This window comes from Scyliorhinus canicula, chromosome 6 (assembly GCF_902713615.1).
Source record: "Scyliorhinus canicula chromosome 6, sScyCan1.1, whole genome shotgun sequence".
Classification (NCBI taxonomy): Eukaryota; Metazoa; Chordata; class Chondrichthyes; order Carcharhiniformes; family Scyliorhinidae; genus Scyliorhinus; species Scyliorhinus canicula.
This window is the reverse complement of record NC_052151.1, coordinates 3,561,707-3,583,508: the sequence shown is the minus strand read 5'-3', so window position 1 is coordinate 3,583,508 and position 21,802 is coordinate 3,561,707.

Below are 21,802 nucleotides of genomic sequence, written 5' to 3'. Positions count from 1 at the left end.
TGCCCCAGCGACAGTGAGGGATCGGCGATCTATTTCCAAGTCAGGGTGGTGGGTGAGTTGGAGGGGAACCTCCAGGTGGTGGGGTTCCCAGGTATCTGCTGCTCTTCTTCTAGATTTGTCCAACATTTTCTCTCAGAAAGTGGGCGGAGGGGCACATTTGCCCGTAGTGTAAGGTTAATGGGGGGATTGTTGGGTTACGGGTATAGGGGTTACGTGGTTAAGTGGGGTGATCATTGCTCGGCACAACATCGAGGGCCGAAGGGCCTGTTCTGTGCTGTACTGTTCTATGTTCTATGTTCTATGTCACAATAATAAACTGAATTTCAGAAAAATTTCAGAGGCCCCACAGAGACCCCCCCCAACAGAGACCCCCCAACAGAGACCCCCCAACAGAGACCCCCCAACAGAGACCTCCCAACAGAGACCCCCCAACAGAGACCCCCAACAGAGACCCCCCAACAGAGACCCCCAACAGAGACCTCCCACAGAGACCTCCCAACAGAGACCCCCCACAGAGACCTCCCACAGAGACCTCCCAACAGAGACCCCCCCACAGAGACCTTCCCACAGAGACGCCCCACAGAGACCTCCCACAGAGACCTCCCAACAGAAACCCCCCCACAGAGACCCCCCAACAGAGACCCCCCACAGAGACACCCCCAACAGAGACCCCCCACAGAGACACCCCCAACAGAGACCCCCCAACAGAGACCTCCCAACAGAGACCCCCAACAGAGACCTCCCAACAGAGACCCTCCACAGAGACCTCCCAACAGAGACCCCCCAACAGAGTCCCCCCAACAGAGACCCCCAAACAGAGACCCCCCAACAAAGACCCCCCCACAGAGACCCCCCAACAAAGACCCCCCCACAGAGACCTCCCAACAGAGACCCCCCACAGAGACCCCCCAACAGAGACCCTCCACAGAGACCTCCCAACAGAGACCCCCCCACAGAGACCCCCCACAGAGACCCCCCCAACAGAGACCCCCCACAGAGACCTCGCAACAGAGACCCCCCCAACAAAGACCCCCCCAACAAAGACCCCCCAGAGTCCCCCCACAGAGACCACACAACAGAGACCCCCCAACAGAACCCCCCCCCCCCACAGAGACCCCCCTCCCACACAGTGACCCCGCCAAGGACCCTCCCAGAGATTCCCCCATTGACTCCCCCAATCAGATCGCCCCGCCTGTAAGGGACGGGTAATATGGTTGAATTTTACACTGAGGGAGGGAGCAGTGTGCCTGAGATGTTGAGAGAAATTTTCCTCTCCATCCGCAGAGTGAGTTGCCCTGGGGGGAGGCAGCTTGTCAGTGGTGAACGATGGGATGTTCTGGTGGGAGAGTGGGATGGTCAGGAGAAATAATAGGTTCAAGTGGGCCAAGGATTTAGTTGGTACCTTGACATCCGATTTAAACGGGAACTTGGCCAGAATGAACTGCAGAGGATTCTCATCCCTCTTTAAAAGAACAAAAGTGCCTCGCACAGCGTATAAAATAAGTCAGGCCCTGAAAGTCTATGGTATAGAGTGGAACAGAAAAGTTTAAATTGAAATGGTTGATCCTGTCGGAGTGGTGGTTTCAGTGACGTATTGCGAGGAAGCAGATTGGACAAGCTGGTGAGCCGGGAATACATTGGTTCTTTCACCCAGTTTATAGAGTGTACTCTGTGATCTCAGTATAAACCTGTGGTAGTCAGTATTCGGGGTATTACGGTACCCAGGTAGATGCTGTAAGACCATTGGTGTGGGAGGGGCCTGAGACAGCAAGTTCATTGGTGAAGCCTGCCTGCTGGTTCCGCCCAGTAAGGCGGAGTATAAGAGTCTGTGTCTCCCTAGCTGCTGTATTCTGTACCTGCGCTGCTGGGGGGAACATCTAGTCCAATAAAGCCTTCAATTGTCATCCAATCTCGCTTCGAAAGTTATTGATCGTGCATCAAAACCTCTGTGTTTAGTCAGCAAAGACAGGTGCTGTTTGAATAACACTGCAGTAGGTGCAATGGCAGACTGCTGGAGGAAATTATTTGTCCAAATAGGCAAGCCTTCATTCTCTCCAAACCAGCAGCCGAGGAAATATCTGGAGTAACACTGAGTTGTATAAACTATCAGAAGGCTTTTGACTAGGTCCCACATATCAAATGAGTGTGTAAAATTGAAGTGCATGGGACTAGGGGGAGTGCATTGAGACGGCGAGTAAACAAGTTGGCGGACAGGAAACAAAGAGTAGGAATTAACGGGTCATTTTCCGAATGGCAGACTAGTGGGATACCACAGGGATCGGTGCTGGGACCCCAGCTAGTCACAATATCAATGATTTGGATGAGGGAACTAAATATCATATCTCCAAATTTGCAGATCAACCAAGTTGGGTGGGAGGGTGAGCTGTGAGGAGGATGCAGAGATCCTGCAATGTGATTTGGACAGGCTGAGTGAGTGGGCACATGAATGGCAGGTAAATAATAAATAAATAAATAATCTTTTATTGTCACAAGTAGGCTGACATTAACACTGCAATGAAGTTGCTGTGAAAGTCCCCTAGTCGCCACATTCCGGCGCCTGTTCGGGTCACAGAGGGAGAATTCAGAATGTCCAATTTACCTAAGGTGCAGTATCATGTGGATAAATGTGAGGTTTATCCACTTTGGTAGCAAGAACAAGAAGGCAGACTATTGTCTGAATGGTCATAAATTAGGAGAGGGGAATGTGCAACGAAACCTGGGTATCCTCGTACACCAGTCACTGAAGGTACGCCTGCAGGTACAGCAGGCGGTAAAGAAGGCAAATGGTCTGTTGGCCTTCATCGCGAGAAGATCCAAGTACAGGAGCAGGGATGTCTTGCTGCATTTGTACAGGGCCTTGGTGAGGCCACAGCTGGAGTATTGTGTGCAGTTTTGGTCTCCTTCTCTGAGGAAGGATGTTCTTTCACTCGAGGGAGTGCAGCGAAGGTTTACCAGACAGATTCCCGGGATGGCGGGACTGTCATATGAGGAGAGATTCAATCGGTTAGGATTGTATTCACTGGGGTTCAGAAGAATGAGGGAGGGTCTCATAGAAACCTATAAAATTCTAACAGTACTGGACAGGGTAGATGCAGGAAGGATGTTCCCGATGGTGGGTGTGTCCAGACCCAGGGGTCACAGTCTGAGGGATGGTGGGGAGTGATGGTGACAGCAGTGACAAGAGGTTGGTGTCATCCCCGGACATGTGCTCTGAATCATAGAATCATAGAGTTTACAGTGTAGAAGGAGGTCATTTGGCCCATCGAGTCTGCACCGCCCCTTGGAAAGAGCACCCAACTTAAGCCCACGCCTCCAGCCTATCCCCATAACCCAATAACCCCACCCAACCTTTTTGGACACTCGGGGCAATTTAGCATGGCCAACCCACCTAACCCGCACATCTTTGGGCTGTGGGAGGAAACCGGAGCACCCGGAGGAAACCCACGCAGACACGGGGAGGACGTGCAGACTCCGCACAGACAGTGACCCAAGCCGGGAATCGAACCTGGGACCCTAGAGCTGTGAAGCAACAGTGCTGATCACTGTGCTAACTCTGGGGTGTTGCGGGGCTGTGGCAGGAGGCGTGGGACCCCAGACGGTCCCGCCACATCGCCTGGTGCTGCATCATCTGATGGTGACCCTGCAAGATACAAGACAAGGCACATGGTTAGATCACGGTAGGCATGGTATGGGGGGGAAGCGCTGACTCATTATCCGTACTGGGGCCTCATTTGCTTGTTCTGTGCCAACCTCCGCCTCTGCGACTACCCACTCTCCTACCCAGCCGAGCAGGTCCATCGCCCTCTGCCCCGTGATGGTGAGGGGCTGCAGGTCCAGCGGGACCCCACCTGTATTTTCTCCTGGCGGTGTGGGCCATTTCCCCTGGGGGTGCACAGTGTGAGACACTCAGGCGCAGACAGCACAGGGGGGCCTGTGTGTGGGGCAGTGTGGGGTTTGAGGGAGCTGCCAGCGGGTGGGGTCCGGTTCCCTCCGGAGCAGTGGGGAGGAGGGGGCAGTTGGTGGGGTGCAGAGTGTGAGTGTGAGAAACGGGGGGGGGGGGGGGGGGGGGGGGGGGGGGGGGGGAAGGGGGTCCCAAGTCCTGCCTGGGGGTTGCCTATCACAATCCAGGTCCGCATGGGGCTGAGGTGTTGGCGGGTTAAGGTACGGGTGTGTGGGATGAGGGTGGTGCCAGGGGCACAGGGGTAGTGACTCACCCGGGCTATCCTGAGGAGGTTGAGTAACTTTTTCCGGCACAGTTGCCCGGTTTCAGCGGTGGAACCCACGGCGCTGCCACCTACACTGGGGCCAGGATGACGTCGGCAGGTGGCAGCCTTGCTCCAACCCCGAGGAACAGGGTTTCCTGCCTCTCCTACACGGCATCCAGCAGAATATGGACCTTCGCAACCGCAAACCTCAGAGCAGCTCAATGGGGTGGCATCTTCCCAGTTAGATTGAGAGTGTGTGGGCAGTGGCTGGAATGAGAGTGTGTGGGCAGTGGCTGGAATGAGAGTGTGTGGGCAGTGGAGTGGCTGGAATGAGAGTGTGTGGGCAGTGGCTGGAATGAGAGTGTGTGGGCAGTGGCTGGAATGAGAGTGTGGGGGCAGTGGCTGGAATGAGAGTGTGTGGGCAGTGGCTGGAATGAGAGTGTGTGGGCAGTGGCTGGAATGAGAGTGTGTGGGCAGTGGCTGGAATGAGAGTGTGTGGGCAGTGGCTGGAATGAGAGTGTGTGGGCAGTGGCTGGAATGAGTGTGTGTGGGCAGTGGCTGGAATGAGAGTGTGTGGGCAGTGGCTGGAATGAGAGTGTGGGGGCAGTGGCTGGAATGAGAGTGTGTGGGCAGTGGCTGGAATGAGAGTGTGTGGGCAGTGGCTGGAATGAGAGTGTGGGGCAGTGGGCTGGAATGAGAGTGTGTGGGCAGTGGCTGGAATGAGAGTGTGTGGGCAGTGGCTGGAATGAGAGTGTGTGGGCAGTGGCTGGAATGAGAGTGTGTGGGCAGTGGCTGGAATGAGAGTGTGTGGGCAGTGGCTGGAATGAGAGTGTGTGGGCAGTGGCTGGAATGAGAGTGTGTGGGCAGTGGCTGGAATGAGAGTGTGTGGGCAGTGGCTGGAATGAGAGTGTGTGGGCAGTGGCTGGAATGAGAGTGTGTGGGCAGTGGCTGGAGTGAGAGTGTGTGGGCAGTGGCTGGAGTGAGAGTGTGTGGGCAGTGGCTGGAGTGAGAGTGTGTGGGCAGTGGCTGGAATGAGAGTGTGTGGGCAGTGGCTGGAATGAGAGTGTGTGGGCAGTGGCTGGAATGAGAGTGTGTGGGCAGTGGCTGGAATGAGAGTGTGTGGGCAGTGAGTGGCTGGAATGAGAGTGTGTGGGCAGTGGCTGGAATGAGAGTGTGTGGGCAGTGGCTGGAATGAGAGTGTGTGCACAGTGGAGTGGCTGGAATGAGAGTGTGTGGGCAGTGGAGTGGCTGGAATGAGAGTGTGTGGGCAGTGGCTGGAATGAGAGTGTGTGGGCAGTGACTGGAATGAGAGTGTGTGGGCAGTGGCTGGAATGAGAGTGGGTGGGCAGTGGCTGGAATGAGAGTGTGTGGACAGTGGCTGGAGTGAGAGTGTGTGGACAGTGGCTGGAATGAGAGTGTGTGGGCAGTGGCTGGAATGAGAGTGTGTGGGGCAGTGGAGTGGCTGGAATGAGAGTGTGTGGGCAGTGGCTGGAATGAGAGTGGGTGGGCAGTGGCTGGAATGAGAGTGTGTGGGCAGTGGCTGGAATGAGAGTGTGTGGGCAGTGGCTGGAATGAGAGTGTGTGGGCAGTGGCTGGAATGAGAGTGTGTGGGCAGTGGCTGGAATGAGAGTGTGTGGGCAGTGGCTGGAATGAGAGTATGTGGGCAGTGGCTGGAATGAGAGTGTGTGGGCAGTGGCTGGAATGAGAGTGTGTGGGCAGTGGCTGGAATGAGAGTGTGTGGGCAGTGGCTGGAATGAGAGTGTGGGCAGTGGCTGGAATGAGAGTGTGTGGGCAGTGGCTGGAATGAGAGTGTGTGGGCAGTAGCTGGAATGAGAGTGTGGGGGCAGCGGCTGGAATGAGAGTGTGTGGGCAGTGGCTGGAATGAGAGTGTGTGGGCAGTGGCTGGAATGAGAGTGTGGGCAGTGGAGTGGCTGGAATGAGAGTGTGTGGGCAGTGGCTGGAATGAGAGTGTGTGGGCAGTGGAGTGGCTGGAATGAGAGTGTGTGGGCCAGTGGCTGGAATGAGAGTGTGTGGGCAGTGGCTGGAATGAGAGTGTGGGGGCAGCGGCTGGAATGAGAGTGTGTGGGCAGTGGCTGGAATGAGAGTGTGTGGGCAGTGGCTGGAATGAGAGTGTGGGCAGTGGAGTGGCTGGAATGAGAGTGTGTGGGCAGTGGCTGGAATGAGAGTGTGTGGGCAGTGGCTGGAATGAGAGTGTGTGGGCAGTGGCTGGAATGAGAGTGTGTGGGCAGTGGCTGGAATGAGAGTGTGTGGGCAGTGGCTGGAATGAGAGTGGGTGGGCAGTGGCTGGAATGAGAGTGTGTGGGCAGTGGCTGGAATGAGAGTGTGTGGGCAGTGGCTGGAATGAGAGTGTGTGGGCCAGTGGCTGGAATGAGAGTGTGTGGGCAGTGGCTGGAAGTGAGAGTGTGTGGGCAGTGGCTGGAATGAGAGTGTGTGGGCAGTGGTGGCTGGAATGAGAGTGTGTGGGCAGTGGCTGGAATGAGAGTGTGTGGGCAGTGGCTGGAATGAGAGTGTTTGGGCAGTGGCTGGAATGAGAGTGTGTGGGCAGTGGCTGGAATGAGAGTGTGTGGGCAGTGGCTGGAATGAGAGTGTGTGGGCAGTGGAGTGGCTGGAATGAGAGTGTGTGGGCAGTGGAGTGGCTGGAATGAGAGTGTGTGGGCAGTGGCTGGAATGAGAGTGTGTGGGCAGTGGAGTGGCTGGAATGATAGTGTGTGGGCAGTGGCTGGAGTGAGAGTGTGTGGGCAGTGACTGGAGTGAGAGTGTGTGGCCAGTGGCTGGAATGAGAGTCTGTGGGCAGTGGCTGGACTGAGAGTGGGTGGGCCAGTGGCTGGAATGAGAGTGGGTGGGCAGTGGCTGGAATGAGAGTGTGTGGGCAGTGGCTCGAGTGAGAGTGTGTGGGCAGTGGCTGGAATGAGAGTGTGTGGGCTGTGGCTGGAATGAGAGTGTGGGGGCAGTGGCTGGAATGAGAGTGTGTGGGCAGTGGCTGGAATGAGAGTGTGTGGGCAGTGGCTGGAATGAGGGTGTGTGGGCAGTGGCTGGAATGAGAGTGTGTGGGCAGTGGCTGGAATGAGAGTGTGTGGGCAGTGGCTGGAATGAGAGTGTGTGGGCAGTGGCTGGAATGAGAGTGTGTGGACAGTGGCTGGAATGAGAGAGTGTGGGAATTGGCTGGAATGAGAGTGTGTGGGCAGTGGCTGGAATGAGAGTGTGTGGGCAGTGGCTGGAATGAGAGTGTGTGGGCAGTGGCTGGAATGAGAGTGTGTGGGCAGTGGCTGGAATGAGAGTGTGTGGGCAGTGGCTGGAGTGAGAGTGTGTGGGCAGTGGATGGAGTGAGAGTGTGTGGGCAGTGGCTGGAATGAGAGTGTGTGGGCAGTGGCTGGAGTGAGAGTGTGTGGGCAGTGGCTGGAGTGAGAGTGTGTGGGCAGTGGCTGGAATGAGAGTGTGTGGGCAGTGGCTGGAATGAGAGTGTGTGGGCAGTGGCTGGAATGAGAGTGTGTGGGCAGTGGCTGGAATGAGAGTGTGTGGGCAGTGGCTGGAATGAGAGTGTGTGGGCAGTGGCTGGAATGAGAGTGTGTGGGCAGTGGCTGGAATGAGAGTGTGTGGGCAGTGGCTGGAATGAGAGTGTGTGGGCAGTGGCTGGAATGAGAGTGTGTGGGCAGTGGCTGGAATGAGAGTGTGTGGGCAGTGGCTGGAATGAGAGTGTGTGGGCAGTGGCTGGAATGAGAGTGTGTGGGCAGTGGCTGGAATGAGAGTGTGTGGGCAGTGGCTGGAGTGAGAGTGTGTGGGCAGTGGCTGGAATGAGAGTGTGTGGGCAGTGGAGTGGCTGGAATGAGAGTGTGTGGGCAGTGGCTGGAATGGGAGTGTGTGGGCAGTGGCTGGAATGAGAGTGTGTGGGCAGTGGAGTGGCTGGAATGAGAGTGTGTGGGCAGTGGCTGGAATGAGAGTGTGTGGGCAGTGGGTGGAATGAGAGTGTGTGGGCAGTGGCTGGAATGAGAGTGTGTGGGCAGTGGCTGGAATGAGAGTGTGTGGGGAGTGGAGTGGCTGGAATGAGAGTGTGTGGGCAGTGGCTGGAATGAGAGTGGGTGGGCAGTGGCTGGAATGAGAGTGTGTGGGCAGTGGCTGGAATGAGAGTGTGTGGGCAGTGGCTGGAATGAGAGTGTGTGGGCAGTGGCTGGAATGAGAGTGTGTGGGCAGTGGCTGGAATGAGAGTGTGTGGGCAGTGGCTGGAATGAGAGTATGTGGGCAGTGGCTGGAATGAGAGTGTGTGGGCAGTGGCTGGAATGAGAGTGTGTGGGCAGTGGCTGGAATGAGAGTGTGTGGGCAGTGGCTGGAATGAGAGTGTGGGCAGTGGCTGGAATGAGAGTGTGTGGGCAGTGGCTGGAATGAGAGTGTGTGGGCAGTAGCTGGAATGAGAGTGTGGGGGCAGCGGCTGGAATGAGAGTGTGTGGGCAGTGGCTGGAATGAGAGTGTGTGGGCAGTGGCTGGAATGAGAGTGTGTGGGCAGTGGCTGGAATGAGAGTGTGTGGGCAGTGGCTGGAATGAGAGTGTGTGGGCAGTGGCTGGAATGAGAGTCTGTGGGCAGAGGCTGGAATGAGAGTGTGTGGGCAGTGGCTGGAATGAGAGTGTGTGGGCAGTGGCTGGAATGAGAGTGTGTGGGCAGTGGCTGGAATGAGAGTGTGTGGGCAGTGGCTGGAATGAGAGTGTGTGGGCAGTGGCTGGAATGAGAGTGTGTGGGCAGTGGCTGGAATGAGAGTGTGTGGGCAGTGGCTGGAATGAGAGCGTGTGGGCAGTGGCTGGAATGAGAGTGTGTGGGCAGTGGCTGGAATGAGAGTGTGTGGGCAGTGGCTGGAATGAGAGTGTGTGGGCAGTGGCTGGAATGAGAGTGTGTGGGCAGTGGCTGGAATGAGAGTGTGTGGGCAGTGGCTGGAATGGGAGTGTGTGGGCAGTGGCTGGAATGAGAGTGTGTGGGCAGTGGCTGGAATGAGAGTGTGTGGGCAGTGGCTGGAATGAGAGTGTGTGGGCAGTGCCTGGAATGTGAGTGTGTGGGCAGTGGGTGGAGTGAGAGTGTGTGGGCAGTGGCTGGAATGAGAGTGTGTGGGCAGTGGAGTGGCTGGAATGAGAGTGTGTGGGCAGTGGCTGGAATGAGAGTGTGTGGGGAGTGGAGTGGCTGGAATGAGAGTGTGTGGGCAGTGGAGTGGCTGGAATGAGAGTGTGTGGGCAGTGGCTGGAATGAGAGTGTGTGGGCAGTGACTGGAATGAGAGTGTGTGGGGAGTGGAGTGGCTGGAATGAGAGTGGGTGGGCAGTGGCTGGAATGAGAGTGTGTGGACAGTGGCTGGAATGAGAGTGTGTGGACAGTGGCTGGAATGAGAGTGTGTGGGCAGTGGCTGGAATGAGAGTGTGTGGGGAGTGGAGTGGCTGGAATGAGAGTGTGTGGGCAGTGGCTGGAATGAGAGTGGGTGGGCAGTGGCTGGAATGAGAGTGTGTGGGCAGTGGCTGGAATGAGAGTGTGTGGGCAGTGGCTGGAATGAGAGTGTGTGGGCAGTGGCTGGAATGAGAGTGTGTGGGCAGTGGCTGGAATGAGAGTGTGTGGGCAGTGGCTGGAATGAGAGTATGTGGGCAGTGGCTGGAATGAGAGTGTGTGGGCAGTGGCTGGAATGAGAGTGTGTGGGCAGTGGCTGGCTGAATGAGAGTGTGTGGGCAGTGGCTGGAATGAGAGTGTGGGCAGTGGCTGGAATGAGAGTGTGTGGGCAGTGGCTGGAATGAGAGTGTGTGGGCAGTAGCTGGAATGAGAGTGTGGGGGCAGCGGCTGGAATGAGAGTGTGTGGGCAGTGGCTGGAATGAGAGTGTGTGGGCAGTGGCTGGAATGAGAGTGTGGGCAGTGGAGTGGCTGGAATGAGAGTGTGTGGGCAGTGGCTGGAATGAGAGTGTGTGGGCAGTGGAGTGGCTGGAATGAGAGTGTGTGGGCCAGTGGCTGGAATGAGAGTGTGTGGGCAGTGGCTGGAATGAGAGTGTGGGGGCAGCGGCTGGAATGAGAGTGTGTGGGCAGTGGCTGGAATGAGAGTGTGTGGGCAGTGGCTGGAATGAGAGTGTGGGCAGTGGAGTGGCTGGAATGAGAGTGTGTGGGCAGTGGCTGGAATGAGAGTGTGTGGGCAGTGGCTGGAATGAGAGTGTGTGGGCAGTGGCTGGAATGAGAGTGTGTGGGCAGTGGCTGGAATGAGAGTGTGTGGGCAGTGGGTGGAATGAGAGTGGGTGGGCAGTGGCTGGAATGAGAGTGTGTGGGCAGTGGCTGGAATGAGAGTGTGTGGGCAGTGGCTGGAATGAGAGTGTGTGGGCCAGTGGCTGGAATGAGAGTGTGTGGGCAGTGGCTGGAGTGAGAGTGTGTGGGCAGTGGCTGGAGTGAGAGTGTGTGGGCAGTGGCTGGAGTGAGAGTGTGTGGGCAGTGGCTGGAATGAGAGTGTGTGGGCAGTGGCTGGAATGAGAGTGTGTGGGCAGTGGCTGGAATGAGAGTGTGTGGGCAGTGGCTGGAATGAGAGTGTGTGGGCAGTGGCTGGAATGAGAGTGTGTGGGCAGTGGCTGGAATGAGAGTGTGTGGGCAGTGGCTGGAATGAGAGTGTGTGGGCAGTGGAGTGGCTGGAATGAGAGTGTGTGGGCAGTGGCTGGAATGAGAGTGTGTGGGCAGTGGCTGGAATGAGAGTGTTTGGGCAGTGGCTGGAATGAGAGTGTGTGGGCAGTGGCTGGAATGAGAGTGTGTGGGCAGTGGCTGGAATGAGAGTGTGTGGGCAGTGGAGTGGCTGGAATGAGAGTGTGTGGGCAGTGGAGTGGCTGGAATGAGAGTGTGTGGGCAGTGGCTGGAATGAGAGTGTGTGGGCAGTGGAGTGGCTGGAATGAGAGTGTGTGGCCAGTGGCTGGAATGAGAGTCTGTGGGCAGTGGCTGGACTGAGAGTGGGTGGGCCAGTGGCTGGAATGAGAGTGGGTGGGCAGTGGCTGGAATGAGAGTGTGTGGGCAGTGGCTGGAGTGAGAGTGTGTGGGCAGTGGCTGGAATGAGAGTGTGTGGGCAGTGGCTGGAATGAGAGTGTGGGGGCAGTGGCTGGAATGAGAGTGTGTGGGCAGTGGCTGGAATGAGAGTGTGTGGGCAGTGGCTGGAATGAGGGTGTGTGGGCAGTGGCTGGAATGAGAGTGTGTGGGCAGTGGCTGGAATGAGAGTGTGTGGGCAGTGGCTGGAATGAGCGTGTGTGGGCAGTGGCTGGAATGAGAGTGTGTGGGCAGTGGCTGGAATGAGAGAGTGTGGGCAGTGGCTGGAATGAGAGTGTGTGGGCAGTGGCTGGAATGAGAGTGTGTGGGCAGTGGCTAGAATGAGAGTGTGTGGGCAGTGGCTGGAATGAGAGTGTGTGGGCAGTGGCTGGAGTGAGAGTGTGTGGGCAGTGGATGGAGTGAGAGTGTGTGGGCAGTGGCTGGAATGAGAGTGTGTGGGCAGTGGCTGGAGTGAGAGTGTGTGGGCAGTGGCTGGAGTGAGAGTGTGTGGGCAGTGGCTGGAATGAGAGTGTGTGGGCAGTGGCTGGAATGAGAGTGTGTGGGCAGTGGCTGGAATGAGAGTGTGTGGGCAGTGGCTGGAATGAGAGTGTGTGGGCAGTGGCTGGAATGAGAGTGTGTGGGCAGTGGCTGGAATGAGAGTGTGTGGGCAGTGGCTGGAATGAGAGTGTGTGGGCAGTGGCTGGAATGAGAGTGTGTGGGCAGTGGCTGGAATGAGTGTGTGGGCAGTGGCTGGAATGAGAGTGTGTGGGCAGTGGCTGGAATGAGAGTGTGTGGGCAGTGGCTGGAATGAGAGTGTGTGGGCAGTGGCTGGAATGAGAGTGTGTGGGCAGTGGCTGGAAGTGAGAGTGTGTGGGCAGTGGCTGGAATGAGAGTGTGTGGGCAGTGGAGTGGCTGGAATGAGAGTGTGTGGGCAGTGGCTGGAATGGGAGTGTGTGGGCAGTGGCTGGAATGAGAGTGTGTGGGCAGTGGAGTGGCTGGAATGAGAGTGTGTGGGCAGTGGCTGGAATGAGAGTGTGTGGGCAGTGGCTGGAATGAGAGTGTGTGGGCAGTGGCTGGAATGAGAGTGTGTGGGCAGTGGCTGGAATGAGAGTGTGTGGGCAGTGGCTGGAATGAGAGTGTGTGGGCAGTGGCTGGAATGAGAGTGTGTGGGCAGTGGCTGGAATGAGAGTGTGTGGGCAGTGGCTGGAATGAGAGTGTGTGGGCAGTGGCTGGAATGAGAGTGTGTGGGCAGTGGCTGGAATGAGAGTGTGTGGGCAGTGGCTGGAATGAGAGCATGTGGGCAGTGACTGGAATGAGAGTGTGTGGGCCAGTGGCTGGAATGAGAGTGTGTGGGCAGTGGCTGGAATGAGAGTGTGTGGGCAGTGGCTGGAATGAGAGTGTGTGGGCAGTGGCTGGACTGAGAGTGTGTGGGCAGTGGGTGGAATGAGAGTGTGTGGGCAGTGGCTGGAATGAGAGTATGTGGGCAGTGGCTGGAATGAGAGTGTGTGGGCAGTGGCTGGAATGAGAGTGTGTGGGCAGTGGCTGGAATGAGAATATGTGGGCAGTGGCTGGAATGAGAGTGTGTGGGCAGTGGCTGAAATGAGAGTGTGTGGGCAGTGGCTGGAATGAGAGTGTGTGGGCAGTGGCTGGAGTGAGAGTGTGTGGGCAGTGGCTGGAGTCAGAGTGTGTGGGCAGTGGAGTGGCTGGAATGAGAGTGTGTGGGCAGTGGCTGGAATGAGAGTGTGTGGGCAGTGGCTGGAATGAGAGTGTGTGGGCAGTGGCTGGAATGGGAGTGTGTGGGCAGTGGCTGGAGTGAGAGTGTGTGGGCAGTGGCTGGAATGAGAGTGTGTGGGCAGTGGCTGGAATGAGAGTGTGTGGGCAGTGGCTGGAATGAGAGTGTGTGGGCAGTGGCTGGAATGAGAGTGTGTGGGCAGTGGCTGGAATGAGAGTGGGTGGGCAGTGGAGTGGCTGGAATGAGAGTGTGTGGGCAGTGGCTGAAATGAGAGTGTGTGGGCAGTGGCTGGAATGAGAGTGTGTGGGCAGTGGCTGGAATGAGAGCATGTGGGCAGTGACTGGAATGAGAGTGTGTGGGCCAGTGGCTGGAATGAGAGTGTGTGGGCAGTGGCTGGAATGAGAGTGTGTGGGCAGTGGCTGGAATGAGAGTGTGTGGGCAGTGGCTGGAATGAGAGTGTGTGGGCAGTGGCTGGAATGAGAGTATGTGGGCAGTGGCTGGAATGAGAGTGTGTGGGCAGTGGCTGGAATGAGAGTGTGTGGGCAGTGGCTGAAATGAGAGTGTGTGGGCAGTGGCTGGAATGAGAGTGTGTGGGCAGTGGCTGGAGTGAGAGTGTGTGGGCAGTGGCTGGAGTCAGAGTGTGTGGGCAGTGGAGTGGCTGGAATGAGAGTGTGTGGGCAGTGGCTGAAATAAGAGTGTGTGGGCAGTGGCTGGAATGAGAGTGTGTGGGCAGTGGCTGGAATGGGAGTGTGTGGGCAGTGGCTGGAGTGAGAGTGTGTGGGCAGTGGCTGGAATGAGAGTGTGTGGGCAGTGGCTGGAATGAGAGTGTGTGGGCAGTGGCTGGAATGAGAGTGTGTGGGCAGTGGCTGGAATGAGAGTGTGTGGGCAGTGGCTGGAATGAGAGTGTGTGGGCAGTGGCTGGAATGAGAGTGTGTGGGCAGTGGCTGGAATGAGAGTGTGTGGGCAGTGGCTGGAATGAGAGTGTGTGGGCAGTGGCTGGAATGAGAGTGTGTGGCAGTGGCTGAAATGAGAGTGTGTGGGCAGTGGCTGGAATGAGAGTCTGTGGGCAGTGGCTGGAATGAGAGTGTGTGGGCAGTGGCTGGAGTGAGAGTGTGTGGGCAGTGGCTGGAATGAGAGTGTGTGGGCAGTGGCTGGAATGAGAGTGTGTGGGCAGTGGCTGGAATGAGAGTGTGTGGGCAGTGGCTGGAATGAGAGTATGTGGGCAGTGGCTGGAGTGAGAGTGTGTGGGCAGTGGCTGGAATGAGAGTGTGTGGGCAGTGGCTGGAATGGGAGTGTGGGCAGTGGCTGGAATGAGAGTGTGTGGGCAGTGGCTGGAATGAGAGTGTGTGGGCAGTGGCTGGAGTGAGAGTGTGTGGGCAGTGGATGGAGTGAGAGTGTGTGAGCAGTGGCTGGAATGAGAGTGTGTGGGCAGTGGAGTGGCTGGAATGAGAGTGTGTGGGCAGTGGCTGGAATGGGAGTGTGTGGGCAGTGGCTGGAATGAGAGTGTGTGGGCAGTGGAGTGGCTGGAATGAGAGTGTGTGGGCAGTGGCTGGAATGAGAGTGTGTGGGCAGTGGGTGGAATGAGAGTGTGTGGGCAGTGGCTGGAATGAGAGTGTGTGGGCAGTGGCTGGAATGAGAGTGTGTGGGCCAGTGGCTGGAATGAGAGTGTGTGGGCAGTGGCTGGAATGAGAGTGTGTGGGCAGTGGCTGGAATGAGAGTGTGTGGGCAGTGGCTGGAATGAGAGTGTGTGGGCAGTGGCTGGAATTAGAGCATGTGGGCAGTGACTGGAATGAGAGTGTGTGGGCCAGTGGCTGGAATGAGAGTGTGTGGGCAGTGGCTGGAATGAGAGTGTGTGGGCAGTGGCTGGAATGAGAGTGTGTGGGCAGTGGCTGGACTGAGAGTGTGTGGGCAGTGGGTGGAATGAGAGTGTGTGGGCAGTGGCTGGAATGAGAGTATGTGGGCAGTGGCTGGAATGAGAGTGTGTGGGCAGTGGCTGGAATGAGAGTGTGTGGGCAGTGGCTGGAATGAGATTATGTGGGCAGTGGCTGGAATGAGAGTGTGTGGGCAGTGGCTGGAATGAGAGTGTGTGGGCAGTGGCTGAAATGAGAGTGTGTGGGCAGTGGCTGGAATGAGAGTGTGTGGGCAGTGGCTGGAATGGGAGTGTGTGGGCAGTGGCTGGAGTGAGAGTGTGTGGGCAGTGGCTGGAATGAGAGTGTGTGGGCAGTGGCTGGAATGAGAGTGTGTGGGCAGTGGCTGGAATGAGAGTGTGTGGGCAGTGGCTGGAATGAGAGTGTGTGGGCAGTGGCTGGAATGAGAGTGGGTGGGCAGTGGAGTGGCTGGAATGAGAGTGTGTGGGCAGTGGCTGGAGTCAGAGTGTGTGGGCAGTGGAGTGGCTGGAATGAGAGTGGGTGGGCAGTGGAGTGGCTGGAATGAGAGTGTGTGGGCAGTGGCTGGAATGAGAGTGTGTGGGCAGTGGCTGGAATGAGAGTGTGTGGGCAGTGGCTGGAATGAGAGTGTGTGGGCAGTGGCTGAAATGAGAGTGTGTGGGCAGTGGCTGGAATGAGAGTGTGTGGGCAGTGGCTGGAATGAGAGTCTGTGGGCAGTGGCTGGAATGAGAGTGTGTTGGCAGTGGCTGGAGTGAGAGTGTGTGGGCAGTGGCTGGAATGAGAGTGTGTGGGCAGTGGCTGGAATGAGAGTGTGTGGGCAGTGGCTGGAATGAGAGTGTGTGGGCAGTGGCTGGAATGAGAGTATGTGGGCAGTGGCTGGAGTGAGAGTGTGTGGGCAGTGGCTGGAATGAGAGTGTGTGGGCAGTGGCTGGAATGGGAGTGTGGGCAGTGGCTGGAATGAGAGTGTGTGGGCAGTGGCTGGAATGAGAGTGTGTGGGCAGTGGCTGGAATGAGAGTGTGTGGGCAGTGGCTGGAGTGAGAGTGTGTGGGCAGTGGCTGGAATGAGAGTGTGTGGGCAGTGGCTGGAATGAGAGTGTGTGGGCAGTGGCTGGAATGAGAGTGTGTGGGCAGTGGCTGGAATGAGAGTGTGTGGGCAGTGGAGTGGCTGGAATGAGAGTGTGTGGGCAGTGGCTGGAATGAGAGTATGTGGGCAGTGGCTGGGGTGAGAGTGTGTGGGCAGTGGCTGGAATGAGTGTGTGTGGGCAGTGGAGGAATGAGAGTGTGTGGGCAGTGGCTGGAATGGCAGTGTGTGGGCAGTGGCTGGAATGAGAGTGTGTGGGCAGTGGCTGGAGTGAGAGTGTGTGGGCAGTGGCTGGAGTGAGAGTGTGTGGGCAGTGGCTGGAATGGGAGTGTGTGGGCAGTGGCTGGAATGAGAATGTGGGCAGTGGCTGGAATGAGAGTGTGTGGGCAGTGGCTGGAATGAGAGTGTGTGGGCAGTGGCTGGAATGAGAGTGTGTGGGCAGTGGCTGGAATGAGAGTGTGTGGGCAGTGGCTGGAATGAGAATGTGTGGGCAGTGGCTGGAATGAGAGTGTGTGGGCAGTGGCTGGAGTGAGAGTGTGTGGGCAGTGGCTGGAATGGGAGTGTGTGGGCAGTGGCTGGAATGAGAATGTGGGCAGTGGCTGGAATGAGAGTGTGTGGGCAGTGGCTGGAATGAGAGTGTGTGGGCAGTGGCTGGAATGAGAGTGTGTGGGCAGTGGCTGGAATGAGAGTGTGTGGGCAGTGGCTGGAATGAGAATGTGGGCAGTGGCTGGAATGAGAGTGTGTGGGCAGTGGCTGGAATGAGAGTGTGTGGGCAGTGGCTGGAATGAGAGTGTGTGGGCAGTGGCTGGAGTGAGAGTATGTGGGCAGTGGCTGGAATGTGAGTGTGTGGGCAGTGGCTGGAATGAGAGTGTGTGGACAGTGGCTGGAGTGAGAGTGTGTGGGCAGTGGCTGGAAGGAGAGTGTGTGGGCAGTGGCTGGAATGAGAGTGTGTGGGCAGTGGCTGGAGTGAGAGTGTGTGGGCCGTGGCTGGATTGAGTGTGTGTGGGCAGTGGCTGGAATGAGAGTGTGTGGGCAGTGGCTGGAATGGGAGTGTGTGGGCAGTGGCTGGGATGGTAGTGCGTGGGCAGTGGCTGGAATGAGAGTGTGTGGGCAGTGGCTGGAGTGAGAGTGTGTGGGCAGTGGCTGGAGTGAGAGTGTGTGGGCAGTGGCTGGAATGAGAGTGTGTGGGCAGTGGCTGGAATGAGAGTGTGTGGGCAGTGGCTGGAATGAGAGTGTGTGGGCAGTGGCTGGGATGAGAGTGTGTGGGCAGTGGAGTGGCTGGAATGAGAGTGTGTGGGCAGTGGCTGGAATGAGAGTGTGTGGGCAGTGGCTGGGATGGTAGTGCGTGGGCAGTGGCTGGAATGGGAGTGTGTGGGCAGTGGCTGGAGTGAGAGTGTGTGGGCCGTGGCTGGAGTGAGAGTGTGTGGGCAGTGGCTGGAATGAGAGTGTGTGGGCAGTGGCTGGAATGAGAGTGTGTGGGCAGTGGCTGGAATGAGAGTGTGTGGGCAGTGGCTGGAGTGAGAGTGTGTGGGCAGTGGCTGGAATGGGAGTGTGGGGGCAGTGGCTGGAGTGAGAGTGTGTGGGCAGTGGCTGGAATGGGAGTGTGTGGGCAGTGGCTGGAATGAGAGTGTGTGGGCAGTGGCTGGGATGAGAGTGTGTGGGCAGTGGCTGGAGTGAGAGTGTGTGGGCAGTGGAGTGCTAATATACAGCTACATCTTGTCAGTTTGTTAGGTGCCAGTCCTGATTAATCTAATGGGGGCGTCAGGGGTGGCATTATGGTTCGCACATTGCTTCACAGCTCCAGGGTCCCAGGTTCGATTCCCTGCTGGGTCACTGTCTGTGCGGAGTCTGCACATTCTCCCCTTGCCTGCGTGGGTTTCCTCCGGGTGCTCCGGTTTCCTCCCACAGTCCAATGATGTGCAGTTTGATATGTTGTGTCGGCTGGTCTGGATGGACTGCGCTTGATATAGTGTAGCAAGAGAGAGACTTCCAACACTCGATGAAATGCAACACGATTTTATTAAACAGCTAACTATTTACATATCCGACTGTGGGTTGACACTATGCTGACTTGACTGGAGCCCTGAGGCTAACCTGACCAGACTAACTGACTACCACATGGTGTTTGTACTGGCTGCTGCTCACGAGCTCTGACTGTCCCAGAGGCTGGATCCCGAGAGAGCGGGAAAACTAGTGCCCTCTGGCTTTATAGTGGCCGTGTCCTGTCTGGTGATTGGCTGCTGTGTTCTGTGTGCTGACTGGTCATCCTGTGTGTCAATCGCTGCCTGTCTGTGCATCATCATATACCTGGATGTATATTCTGACACAGTTTAGTTGGATTGGCCATGCTAAGTTGCCGTTTGTTCTTGAAAATACAGAAACATGTGTAATTTGAAACATGGACGTCTGGCAATATCTGGTCTGTGAGGATACAGGGAAAGATCCCACAAAAGGTTAATAGCAGCTGCAAAGAGCAGGATCATAAAATGCAGATTATTTCTCACAAGCAGGTTTAGCAAACACACAGGTTTCATGTGATAAGCTAAAACAATGGCTCACACCTTCATTGAAAGTAACTATCTTTGGAAGCATCTGGAAAAGCATGGATGGGAGTTTCAATTGAATTAAGTGACGAATGTTTAAAACAGGCAGGTCTTTCAAGTCATAACCAAGTGAAATTTTAGCATACAGCTAAAAGCAAAGGTTTCACACCTTCATTGAAATTAACTATCTTAGTAAACAGCTGGAAAGGAAAGGATGAGGTTCAGTTGGATTTGGTGACAATTCTAGGTGTGAAATTCTACTAATATCAAGTCAATTAAAGAAAATTGGTGACAACCTGTCTGTGAGAAACATAATTTAAAGTCAAAATCAAAGCAAAGTTATGAGCTGGGGACAATTGGAAAATTAAACTATTGAAATGACAGGAATTAAAAGTAACACCTCTTGAAACCAAAACATTTTTTGAATATCACTAAGGAACTTTGAACATCACAAAGGACAATGTATTCAGATCTGAGCGGTGAGGTTATGCCCAAAATGAATAATCAGTTGTATTCGAATGTTTAGATCAAATATACTTTTTAACAATCAAAGTGAAGTAAGTTAATTTACAATAAGGTAATAAAAACTTAATAATTGTTAGAAAGAGAATATAAACCCAGAGAGCAGAACCAGAAGGGAAGGGGAAGAGAACTCAGAGAGAGGAGAGAAGTATATTCAGCTTTCACAGCTCGGTCATGGGAAAGATAAGACGAGCAGCCGAGCTTAAACAGCTATACATCTAAGGAAGACTAGAATTTAAACAGGAGTCAGAGTCAGCTGAGAGATAGCCAGCAGAGCCAGCTCTCACAGCTCAATACACGGGATCGACAAGACACAGCAACCGAGCTCACCAGCGAATACATCTCAAGAAGACCAGACTTTAAAGAAGATTGATTGTCAAGGTGGGCCTGAAGGTCCCTTCAACCAACCAGCAGGATCCAGAAGCAAGATCTTTTCACCCTTCTGGAAAGAAAGTGTTTGCAGCTTTCAAAAGAAAAAATATAATAATAAAATAACTTAACTTAACCTGAAAAAGTGGTTATTCCTCAAGTCTACTTTACTAACTTAGCAATGCAGGACCCAGGACATCGATGCTACTAAGGGGTAAGTAGATAAAATCTTCGGTGAAGGTATGGGTTATACCGGGGGATAACTTGAAAATATAGTTTGACCTGAATGGCACCCACCGAAGCCTGCATCGGAGTCAGGGATGAGAATCCCTGTTCACCATTTAGAATATCGACCCTTTTTGGTATAGGGGGAATTCTAAGAATAGTGGTGAGTTTTCAAAATCACATTAGTGACCAAAAATGTTGGTTGGGGTCAATATGATTGGGGCTGTTTAGCACAGGCTTTGCTAAATCGCTGGCTTTAAAAGCAGACCAAGCAGGCCAGCATCATGGTTCGATTCCCGCAACAGCCTCCCCAAACAGGCGCCGGAATGTGGCGACTAGGGGCTTTTCACAGTAACTTCATTGCAGCCTACGCGTGACAATAAGCGATTGTCAATTCAAATTTCACCATCTGCAGTTGTGGGATTTGAACCTGGATCCCCAGAGCATTACTCTGGGTCTCTGGTTTACTAGCCCAGTCACAATACCACTAAGCCACCTCCTCTCTGTGATTTTGAGACCAGGGTCCTGAATCTGACTATGATGGCCTGAGGAGGTGAGAGATTTCTTCACCCTGTAAGTTGCAGGAAGCTCATAAAACCAGAGCTTGCAAACAAATCTGAACAGCCAGGAATAAACTATGCTGTAAACAACAAACTCTCCCTCAGTCAGGAACATCCTGTGCTCTAAATGCCACTCCCACATCATAATGGCTACTCGGTCATGCACCAGAATATCTCCAGCAGCTGTAAGAGCGGAGCCTTGTGCAGATTTATTTCAAGTTAAAGCAGGGTGTCAAAATGTATTTGCAACAAAGGAATTTTGCACTACCATACCGAGCATCTTGCATGCCTTACTGATTAATCTGCAAGGTAAATTCAAAAGTTAATTCGACTAACACCAAAGAAACTTGAAAGAGATAAAAAAAAAATCTCCAGCAAACGGTTGCAACAACCAGAGAAGGAAGTCAAACTGCTGGAGGACGACACTGCCCAACTAGGGAAGGAGTGAGAGAGACACTCGTAATGGAGATAAAGAGGTGAAATTTCTGAAAGCTGCCTGTAGGTGGCAGCAGTGAGCAACCGGACCGGACCAGTGGGAAGACACCTCTGGCTGGGCCAGGACATAACAGGAGCGCCAGGCTCAGGAGAGACCGAAGGAGACAGACGAGAGCGAGAGACCGAAAGAGCAGGGCAAGCAGAGCAAGCAAGAGAGACCGAAGGAACAGCAGCCAGACGGACCAGCCAGTTTTGAGGAAGAGGCAGAAACATCCGTATCAGATGGACTTTTCTCCCTGGGGACGGTGAGTGTACTCTCTCAGCCACAGAAACCCCCAATTAGTTTAGAGTGTTGAGGTTCTGGGGTGGGTGAGTGAATATATATATATACTGAAGTAAAAAAACTCACCACTATTCTGAGAATTCCCCCTATACCAAAAAAGGGTCAATAAGACATTGTAAATAGTGAACAGGGATTCTCACTCCCTGACTCCTACGCAGACTTAGGAGGGCGCTATTCGTGACAATCTATATTTTCAAGTTATCCCCCGGTATAACTCATACCTTCACCAAAGATTTAATCTACTTACCACTTAGTCTCATCGATCCTGGGTCCCACATTGCTAAGTAAGTAAAGTAGACCTTGTAATAACCACTGTTTCAGGTTAAGTTATTTTATTCTATTTTTTTTCTTTTAAAAGATGCAATCACTGTCTTTACAGAAAAGTAAAAAGTAAAAAGGGGCAGCAGGGTAGCATGGTGGTTAGCATAAATGCTTCACAGCTCCAGGGTCCCAGGTTCGATTCCCGGCTGGGTCACTGTCTGTGTGGAGTCTGCACATCCTCCCCCTGTGTGCGTGGGTTTCCTCTGGGTGCTCCCGTTTCCTCCCACAGTCCAAAGATGTGCGGGTTAGGTGGATTGGCCAGGCTAAATTGCCCGTAGTGTCCTAATTAAAGTAAGGTTAAGGGGGGGGTTGTTGGGTTACGGATATAGGGTGGATACGTGGGTTTGAGTAGGGTGATCATGGCTTGGCACAACATTGAGGGCCGAAGGGCCTGTTCTGTGCTGTACTGTTCTATGTTCTATCTTGCTTCTGCATTCTCCTGGTTGGTTGAAAAGACCTTCAGGTCCACCTTGACAATCTCTCTTCTTTATCTTTTGGTCTTCTCCTGATGGATTCGCTGCTCTGCTCGGTTTCTGTGTTCTGTCCTTCCCA